General features: G+C 30.4%; 1 non-coding gene across 1 annotated transcript; it reads right to left on the bottom strand.

Moving 5' to 3' along the window:
- Positions 1–3,575: 3,575 nt before the first annotated feature.
- Positions 3,576–3,694, bottom strand: LOC120608439 (5S ribosomal RNA). Its single transcript, XR_005654395.1, has one exon. It is a non-coding gene; the product is annotated as a 5S ribosomal RNA (ribosomal RNA).
- Between the last annotated feature and the right edge of the window lie 7,505 nt (positions 3,695–11,199).

Raw genomic sequence — 11,199 nt, 5'->3', positions numbered from 1 at the left:
GATGTTTTTACTTTTAATAAATTCCAACTATATATTTTTTCTTTCATAGATTATGCTTTTGGTGTAATATCTAAAAACTCTTTGTAAAACCCAAGTTCATCTAAACTTTCTCCTATGTTATCTTCTAGAAACTTTATAGGTTTGTGTTTTACATTTAGGTCTATGATCTTTTTTGAATTAATTTTTGTAAAGGGTGTAAGACTTTTGTCTAAATTATTTATTATTACTTTTTTGCATATGACCATCCAATTGTTTCAGCACCATTTCTTGAAATGACTGTTTTTTTCTTCATCAAATTGTCTTTGCTCTTTTGTCAAAGGGTAGTCAAGTACATTTCTGTGGGTCTGTTCTTGGGTTCTCTACTCTGTTCCATTGATTTCATTGTGATTTCATTGGGCCCATATATATTTTTTTTTAATGCCACTACCATGCTAATTGGATTACTGCAACCTTCTAGTAAGTTTGAAATTAAGTATTATGAATTCTCTAACATTCTTCTTCAGTATTATGCTGTTTTAGATCTTTTGATCTTCCACATAAACTTTGCAATCAATGTGTTGATATCTACAAAATAGCCTGCTAGAATTGTAATTAAAATTACATTGGCTCTAGAACTCAATTTGGGAAGAATTAGCGTCTAAACAATATTGAAATTTTCAATCCATGAACATGGTGCCAAGTGTGGTGGTGTGCACCTGTAGTCTCAGCTACTCAGAAGGCTGAGGCAGGAGAATAACTTGAGCCCAGGAGTTCTGGGCTATAGTACACTATGCAGATCAGGCATCCACACTAATTTTGGCATCAATATAGTGACCTTCCAAGAGCAGGGGACCACCAAGTTGCCTAAGGAGGGATGAACCGGTCCAGGTGAAAAATGGAGCCGGTCAAAACCCCTATGCTGATCAATCCATGAACAACGAATATCTCTCCCTGACTTACATATTTTCTGTGATTATTTTCACAAATGTTTTGTAGTTTTTCATATATAGTTATTATATATCTTATGTTAAATTTATTCCTAAGAATTACATGTTCTGGGTTCTATTGTAAGTGGTATTATTTTCTTGTAATTTCAAATTTTACTTTTTTTGCTCATATAGATAAAATATTTGACTTTTGAATTTTAACCTTATAATCTGTGACCTTGCCATATGTGTTTATTAATTCCAGAAGTTATTTTGTTGATTCTTTGAGATGTTTTATATCATGTAATCTGAGAATCATGTAATATGAGAATAGACAAAATTTTATTTCTTCCTTTCCAATCAATATATCTTTAATAATCTTTTCTTTCTTTTTTACACTGGCTAGAACTCCTAGTACACTATTGAATAGAAATGTTGAAAGATGACATTATTTTTTAATTAATTTATTTATTTTTAATTCTTTAATGTCACCACATATTTGACCCCTTTTACCCCATCTACTTCCCCTCCTTTCTCCCTTCCCTCTCCCCTCTGGTAACCACAAGTCTATTGTCCATGTCCTGTTTGTCCTGTTCATTTGTTGCTTTTAGGTTTATATCCCACATAAAAGTGATATCATGTAGTTTTCAACTTTTTCTGTCTGGCTTAGCATGATTATCTTGAGGTCCCTCCAAGTTGTTGCAAATACAGTATTTCATCTCTTCTTACGGTTGAGTAATATTCCATTGTATATATGTACCAGAGCTTCTTTATCCAATCATCTATCTTAGAACACTTTCACTGCTTCCATGTCCTGATCACCATGAATAATGATGCTATGAACATCGGTGTGCAGATATCTTTTGGGATATGAGTTTTCAAGTCTTTGGGGTAAATACCCAGTAGAGGGATTGCTGGATCATATGGTAGATCAATTCTTAGTTTTTTGAGAAACCTCTATACTGTTTTCCACAGTGGCTGTACCAATTTGCAGTCCCACCAGCAATGTATGAGGTTCCTTTTTCTCCCCATCCTCTTCAACAATTGTTATTACTTGTCCTGTTGATAACAGTTATTTTAACAGGTATGAGATGATAACTCATTGTGGTTTTGATTTGCATTTCCCTAAGATGCTAGTGATGTCGAGCATCCTTACATATGTTTGGTGGCCATTTGTATGGAAAGGTGACGTTCTTGTTGTGTTCTCAATTTTAGGAGGAAATTTTCCAGTTTTTCACAATTAAGTATATTGTTAGCTACATAATTTTTGTAATTATTGTTTCTCAAATTGAAGAAGTTCCCCTCTATTCTTAGTTTGCTGAAGTTTTTATCATGAATGGGTGCTGAATTTTGTCAGACACTTTTCCTGTGTCAATGGATATGATCGTGTATTTTTTTCTTTAGTCTGTTGATATGGTGGGCTATATTGATTGATTTTGGAATGAAAATCTTCCATACCTGGAATAAATCTCACTTGGTTGTAGTGTATAATTCTTTTTTATACATTGTTGGATTAGATTGCTAATATTTTATTGTATATTTATATATATATGTTTATGAGAGATATTGGTTTATAGTTTTTCTTTCTTGTAATGTTTTTATTTACATTTTAAATTAGAGTAATGCTGCCTTCATAAAATGAATGAAGAAATATTTCTTTTGCTTCTATTTTCTTGAATAGATCATAAAAAATTTCTATTATTTTTAAATGTTTGGTAGAACTTACTGATAATAACCTCTAGCCCTGGTAATTTCTAGTTTGAAAAGTTATTAATTAAAGATTAAATTCTTGAATTATTACAGAGATATTCAGGTTATGTATTTACTTGAGTTTCGGTAGTTTGTGTCTTTAAATGAATTAGCCCATTTCATCTAAGTTTGTTAATTTGTGGGCATAAAATTAGTGATGCATAATTTATGCCATCCTGTCTAGTTCACAATTCTCAAATATTTGGCCAAACATTATTCTAGATGGTTTTGTGAAGATATTTTTGATGAGATTAACATTTATATAAGTAGACTTTGTGTAAAGCAAATTGCCCTCCATAATGTGAGTGATTCTCATCCAGTCACTTGAAGGTCTTAATAGAAAAAGACTGAGCTTCCTAGAAGAGGAATTCTGTCAGCAGACCACCTCTTGATTCCAATTGCAAGTCTTTTCTGGGTTTATAGCCTGCTGGCATACACTGAATCTCTCTCTCTCTCTCTTCTGCTCTATGTCTATCTCTCTCTCTCTTTCTCAATATATATGACTAATACAGAGTTGTTCATAGTATGCCTATATTATCCTCTTAATGTCAATGGGATTAATAAAGATGGCCCTTTTATTTCTGATATTGGTACTTTGTATCTTCCTTTTTTCTTGGTTAGCCTGGTTAAAAGTTCATCAGTTTTATTGAACTTTTCAAAGAATCTCCCTTCATTTCCACTGTTTTACTTTATTGTTTTCCTATTTTTCATTTCACTAATTTATACTTTAATTTTTGTTATTTCTTCTCTGTTTGGTTTTATCTTAAATTGGTCTGTCTCTAGTTCACTAAGGTGGAAACTCAAATTATTAATTTTAGTTCTTTCTTCTTTTCTAATATATGTATTCAATGCTACAAATCTCTAATTAGTTTTCACTGCTTTCCACAAATTTTGACACATTGTACTTTTTTTTTTTTTTAACGCCTACAGCACCTGGTATTCCTAGGTAGTCTCCCATCCAAGTACTAACCAGGCCCGACCTTGCTTAGCTTCCGAGATCAGATGAGATCGGGCACATTCAGGGTGGCATGGCCATAGACCTCACACATTGTGCTTTTATTTAATTCAAAAAATATTTTTAATTTATCTCAAGATTACTTCTTTGACCCATGTGTCATATAGAAGTGTATAGTTTAATTTCCAATTATGGGGCATTTCTCAACCACCGTTCTATTACTGATTGTTAATTTAATTTAAATGTGATCTAAGAATATATTATGCATGATTACTATTTTTTTATATGCTTTGTTTTATGACCCAGAATATGATTTATCCTGGTGAATACTTCATGAGAGATTGAGAAAAAAATGTGTATTCTGCTATTGTTTGATGAATTATTCTGAACCATCAATTAGATCCAGTTGACTGATGGTACAATGCCACTGAACTACATCCTTGCAGATATTCTGCTTGCTTCATCAACCAATTATTAAAAGAAGATTGTTGAAATATCCAATCATGTTGTCTTTGTCTATTTCTCCTTGCAGGTTTATCAGTTTTTGCTTTCATATATTTTGATGCTCTTTTATTAGGTGTATACATATAATTACTGTTATGTCTTTTTGGAGAGTTAGCCATTTAATCATTATATAAAATCCTCTTCTTTTTTTCTCATCTTTTTTTGTTCTCAAATCTGCTTTATCTGAAATTTATATATACTCCATCTTCTTTATATTAGTGGCAGCATAGTGTATCTCTCTCCATTCCCTTTCTTTTAACCTACATGAACCTTTATATTTAAAATAAATTTATTGTAGGTCACATATAGTTAACATTTACTTTTTTAAATCCATTTTGTCAATCTCTCTTTTAATTGGTATATTTGGACTATTCACATTTAAAATGATTATTGATATATTTGGATTAATAATAATCATATTTGTAACCATTTTCTGTGCTTTTCAAGAGGCTTCTTTTTCTAGCTTCTCTGGTTTTCACCGAGACTTTAAAAATATTCCATTTTATTTCCCCTCTTAGAATATCAAATTCACTTTCTTAAAAAAAAATTTTATTCCCTAGAGTTTACAATATACATTTTGGTTCATCTTAATCCATCTTCAAATAGCATTATTTACTTTCCCATGTAGTGCAGATACCTTACAATAGTGTATTCCTATGTTCTCTCTTCTGTCCTTTGTGACATTTCTGTTCATTTTCTCTATATTCTATAATCACCCAAATCAGTGTTATTATTATACCTACAAGCCATTATCTTTTAGATAAATTTAAAAAAATAAAAATAAATTATTTTGCCTTCACTTACTTTTTCTCTGATGCCTCTCCTTTGTAGATGCGCATCTAATTTTCTGACATTTTTATTTTGCCTGAAGAAATTTTAAAACCCTTTCTGGCAGGGTACATCTGTTGGAAGTGAATTCCTTCAGTCTTTATTTTTCCTTCACTTTTGAAAAATAATTGTGCTGAGAATAGAATTCTGTTTTTAAAAATTATTTTTGTTGTTGTTGTTGTTGATGTTGTTCAACACTTTAAATGTGTCATTTAACACTCTTCTTACTGTTATGGTTTCTATCAAGAAGTTTTACCTAATTATTCTTATCTTCGTGTCTCTTTAAATAAGGTGTTTTCTCTGTTATCTCCCACTAGCTTCTTTCAAGATTTTTCTTTGTCTTTTACTTTCTGCTGTTTGAATATAATATGCCTAACTGTAGATTTTTTGGTATTAATCCTTCTTGAGATTCTTGAATCTGTGATTTGATGTCTGTAATTAATTTTGGAAAATTCTGTCATTATTACTTCAAATATGTCATCTGCTGTATTCTTTGTTAACCTCCTTTTGGCAGTCCAATTATTTTCAATTGTGCATATGTTAAATATTTTAAAATTAACCTACAATTCTTGAAGATTTTCTTCTGATTTTATCATTCTTTTTGTTTTTGCTTTTTATGTTTTAATTCTTCTGGGTACATATCTATAATTAAAATTGCTAGGCCAAATGTTATCTCTATGTTTAATTTCTTAAGAAATTATCAACCTGTTTTGTAAAGCAGTTACAAAATTTGACATTTCCATCATCAACGTTTGAACATTCCAATTTCTACACATTCTTGCCAACACTGGCTATTTTCTGCCTTTTTGGTTATACCATACATGTGACTGTGAATTAATATTTCATTGTGGTTTTTATTTGCATTTCCCTAACGACTCATAGTGCTGAATATATTTTGGAGGGGGCTTATTGGACATTTTTACATTTTCTTTGGAAAATATAAATCTATTTAAATGTTTTGTTTATTTTTAATTGAGTTATTTTTCTTTTTATTGTGAGTTATGAGTTATTTATATATTTTATATATTACACTCTTATAAGATATCTGGTTTATTAATATTTTCTCTCATTCTATATGTTGTCTTTTCACTTTTTTGATAAAGTCTTATTTTTTTTCTTTGATTGCTTTTGCCAATCTATTCTGACCCTCTATATAACTGCCTGATGCTTGAGCAATTTGACAAATGTCATGCTAAGAGAAATATGTCAGACAGAAAAAGACAAATACCATATAATTTCACGTATATGTGAAATCAAATAGAAAACAAATGAATATTCAAAACAAAAACACATACACATAGATACAGAGAACAAACTGAGATAGTTTCAGAGGGGAGTGGGACAGGGAAATAGGTAAAAAAGGGTAAAGGGAAATAAAATGTACAAATTTTCAGTTAAAAAAGTAAGTCATGGGAATGTAATGTATAGCACAGGGAATATAGTCAATAATATTATAATAACTTTGTATGAAAACTAATATAGTATATGTCAACTATACTTTAATAAATAAATAATAGCGCTCATAGAATACATGTGATATGAAATTAGTCCTAGAAAGTACTGAGCACACAATCAAGAATATTCCAAAGACTTAATATACTTACACACTTTCTAACATAAGTACTACTGATAAGGTTGTCTAAACTACTGTGAAAAGAAGGCCAAGGACAGACGATCCTATACCAAAGGACTGAAAATCTAAATTTTATTATTTCAAAGCAATCGAACTACTCATCCACTATAACCACTGTGAAAAAAATTTAGAAAACTTAAAAAAAACAAAAATGTGTATGTTTAAATGGATTTACATGCATATACAAACAAAAAACATATATAATATGGATGCATATTTGCACATATACAATATACATACTCACACTTTTTATATGTATGTATGTGTCTATATAACACATGTATACACATCCATATACATCCAATTTTAAAAGATAAAATTTTTAAAAGATAAAATTTTAAAAGATAAAATCTAATTTTATGAGGTAAAATTTAGAAATGTAAGTTTTTTGATTGTTTTGTGTATTGAGCCAAATTAAAAATATACATTGCATAAGCTTTAGCTTAAGAGTCAAAATTTTTATAATCATAAGCTTATATTTCTTGAAATGTTATTATTAATTTCCTCTATCCCATAGTTGCCTCACAGAGTGTTGTGCCCACAGAATATATTTAATAATCATTTGCTGAATTTCATGGAAATTTTACTTAGGCAAGAATGGTCATTCTGTTTTAATATCAAACAAACATAAACCAATTTTATTCCACACAATCATGATAAAAATGAACTAATATTTTTTTATTGTCACTAATATTTTTTTATTGTCCTAAATTCTGTTTCCTTCCAAAATCTAATTTTAAAAGAACAGAAAGGAATGTTTATTTTTCTATCTACTATTTATAAGGTGCTTTTCATACAATATATTATATAAATTCTACAATGACTATTTGAGATAGGAATTATTAGGCCTAGTTCATAGTTACATTTCTAAAAGAAGTTAATAACTTGCATAAATCATTGAGCTTTTAAGTGACAGAGCTTAGATTCTTACCTAGGTCTGTTTAACTTCAGTGCCTACGTTCTTTCCAACACATCATGTTTTCTCTTCCACGGGGGCTTGTTTTAATTATATTCAGAAATGTATATAAGTTTATATAAAATTAGGGAGTTAGGACACAATTCTGAGATGCCTTTCAATTCTAACATTATTTAGTTTATATTTGAAACAAAATATAATTAGTTTTTATTAACAGAAAAAAAAACTATGGTTCTCTAAAAAAATCATAATGTCATTGGAAATATGACACATAATAACAATTAAAATCTCTATTAAAGTAAGTCGCTATAATTTAATTCAAAACTATAAAATAGATAATTTTCCCAACTTGTCATATCTCACTCCTCAATATTTCCCATATCTTTCAGTCTCATATTCACAAAACTTTAGTTTTGAATAATGTCGGAAACAAGCAAGAGACAAAGAAAAGCTAAAAATATCCTAATGTTACTGTTGGAGAGATCCAAATCCAATGTTGTCTCAGTGGCGTTGAGAGGACCTCAGTTCTCTTCGCTAATGTAGTAAGAATTACAGGTCAGTGAAGTTTAGGAAAAATATTTATTAAAATATGTTTCAAGAGAGAAACAGACTATGCCAGAGATGGCTGCAGCACTATAGAATTCAGGAAGCAAACCTTATATTGTGGCCATGATAGGTGGTTACAGGGGTCGTGCTAAATAATTGGCATGTGAGGAGGTCATTTTGATTAACAGTTGGCTGTTATATAACCCTTTGCCTACTGCACATGCGGTTACCCTGAATTCAGTCTATTATAATTAGATTCATGAACTTCCAGGAATATGTATGATATTATAATGATGGTATAACAAAGCAAAGGCCAAGGAAGGACAGTATACATACTAACTGTGCAAGCACTTTTGGCCAGACTAAACCAGCAGTTATTTCTGTGGTTTTTACTTCCTAGTATTTCAGGATAAAATGGTATTCTTTCATGTAAAATGAGTATTTTCGGGAGGTTCTAAGGGAGGTCCCTGGTTTGGGCCTTTATTCCCCCATCGTTCATGTCTACCTAACTGCCTAAGACTAATAGATAAATTAATATATTAAAACATTTTGCATAACTTGGTAAGGGCAAAGTTTAAATATTTTGTATTAAATAACTTAAGATAAAAAAGTTTGTTGAATACAATATTTCTACACATTAGATTGAATATATTATGCCAATTATGTCGAAGATATTTTTTGATTCATGTTTTAGTTTCAATGATGCACTAGAATTCAGAAAACTGACATAAAAAATAAAACAAAAATAAACCAACATAATATAAATGTATACTGGTTCCAATGATAGGACAAAAATATCATAAGAAAACAAGTGTTGATGTAAGAAACATCCAAACCTGTAGAGAATTTTAATGAGTTTATTTGAACCAAGCTGACGACAATTGCTGCAAAGTAAAATCTCAATGGTTTAACAAAATGCTTCGAAGAATAGAAGTTTTGCAATTTATTTTATACATTTGAATTAATGTAGAAGATGTAAAGAGGGTTACATGAAATTCATTGGTGATAGATTAGGGGGCAGGGGAAAGCAAAGCGGGAGGATGAGATCTCTGAGACTGAATAAAGAGTTAAACAGAGAGACACTGTTATGTTACTGAGTACAGGATAGTTAGTAATGAACAATTATAGCACAAAGAGATGGTACCTTGGAAACAAGATAACAGTGAGGGGTTCTGAGAGGTCTGGGAAAAGAGATTACTCTGACATTCAAAGGGTATGTTATCTTAGATGCAAAGACAATAGAGGGGCTTATTTAAGGTAAAGAGTGACCTTTGTCAAGAAAGCTACAAGTCTAGGTTATGACTACTCACCATGACCCACTTTTAGTTAGGAATTTTTATATTTAGACCATCATATGTGTTTAATTCCTCCTCTGAGTTTGTAGGGCCCACCATGCTGGCTTCCCCTGAGCTTGTTAGGTTTAGTAAGCGGCCCCTTTTTGGTTAACATAAGCTAGACTATATTTGCTAAATAATTAAATGTGAATTCCTTTGAAATATTACTACTAAATGCTTTATTTCAATCCAATTAGAACAATTCTTAAAATACCACAGAGAAATAACATATTTCGTTCTAGATTTTTCATGGTTTCTCTTTGACACTCCTCAGTAATTTATTTGCTATTTCTCTCTTTTATCTTCTCTTTTTTCTTCTTTTGTTCACTCTTAAGTTTTCTTCTCCTCATAGGCTTTAAAGTATTTATACTAGTGTGTATGGGAGTCTTGAAATGGATACATTGTTAATAAATCATTAATATCCATAATAATGAATCATTAATATTTACTAGCTAGTCATCTACCTTTCTTTTTGTGTTCCATTTTCCATACGACCATGTAAGCTGGAGATGGATAATAAATTTTATTTTTTGTTCCAATTCTAAATAGGTAGTAGTGGTGTATTAGGTTGAGAAAAGAGCTGGAGATCATGTCATTGCTGAATAGAGAAGAGTTCCATTAACATCCAGATATTTGGGGGGATAGTTTGGTGGATGACAAGTAGTGATGAATGTGCTATATTATTTCCCATAACTGATTTAAATTGTAGTCAGTAGTGAATATTTTAATACCAAATTAACTGACTATTACTATAGGATATGCTTTTCTGGTCTAATTATACAAATTTTGAGATATCCTATAACTGCTTTGTTTCCTAGATTGCAATGTATAATAATATGCTAGCATTTATTGAATGCTTACTCTACACTAGGCAGCATTAAAGTTTTTTTACAGATATGTTAATAATTGTTATTATCTTCATTATACAGGCAATGAAACTTGAAGATGGAGTTTAGGTAAAAATGCTTCCCTTTTCTTCAACATATATTTGCTTTAGATTAAAGTCTGGGAGTAAGTGAAAGGCTGTGGAAGGACATGTAGCATTCTACTCTTCATGAAATGGTTAATTAATGTAAGTATCAATCATTACAATTGATTTCAAGCCATTGATTCACAAGACAGACTTTATACATGAAGAATATCCTTTATACATGAAGAGAACGACACAATATTCTCAATTTCTCTGTTGCTCAGATACCAACTATGAGGTTAGTTGAAAAGGTTCAATTCTTTCAATTTTTCATATTTAGAAGGTCATTATGACCAGTGACCAATTTATCTGCTAAAAGGAGAGGTAGACATTAGGCATAACAATCACCTGTAAGACATGATATTAAATTTAGTTAGGGATGTTCTTCCTCCTAGATCAACTAAATGACAGGGCTAATCAACTTGATCTATCTAGATTTAGAATCGGTGTTGCCCTTCTTGTCTAGCAAAAGCATGACGAGGTTAATGAGCTTGATATCATCAAATAATGGTTAAAATTGTCAAATTAACACTTGAAAAAATAAAATAATGAGTTGTGGTATTACTTTCTGTCATTTAATGTATTGACTTATGACACTTTATATCATATGTTATGAGACTATGACATCAAAAATTAAAATTTGCTCTGCTTTACCAATTAGGTAAAATACATTTTAGTTGCATTTTATCTTTTTTAAAAAATGTATTAGCCATTTTACTGAGATCGTACCTGTAATAAGATGACCTATAACTTTAAGAATCATTAAGTTACACAATGCCATCAAATTAAAGATCTTCTCTAATTTCAGAAGTTTTACTTATGACATTTCTGATATTTTAATAAATATAAAATTAATTAA

The sequence above is a fragment of the Pteropus medius genome, unplaced genomic scaffold (genome assembly GCF_902729225.1).
Source record: "Pteropus medius unplaced genomic scaffold, Ma_sr-lr_union100, whole genome shotgun sequence".
NCBI lineage: Eukaryota > Metazoa > Chordata > Mammalia > Chiroptera > Pteropodidae > Pteropus > Pteropus medius.
This window is presented reverse-complemented; position numbering and strand designations above follow the sequence as displayed.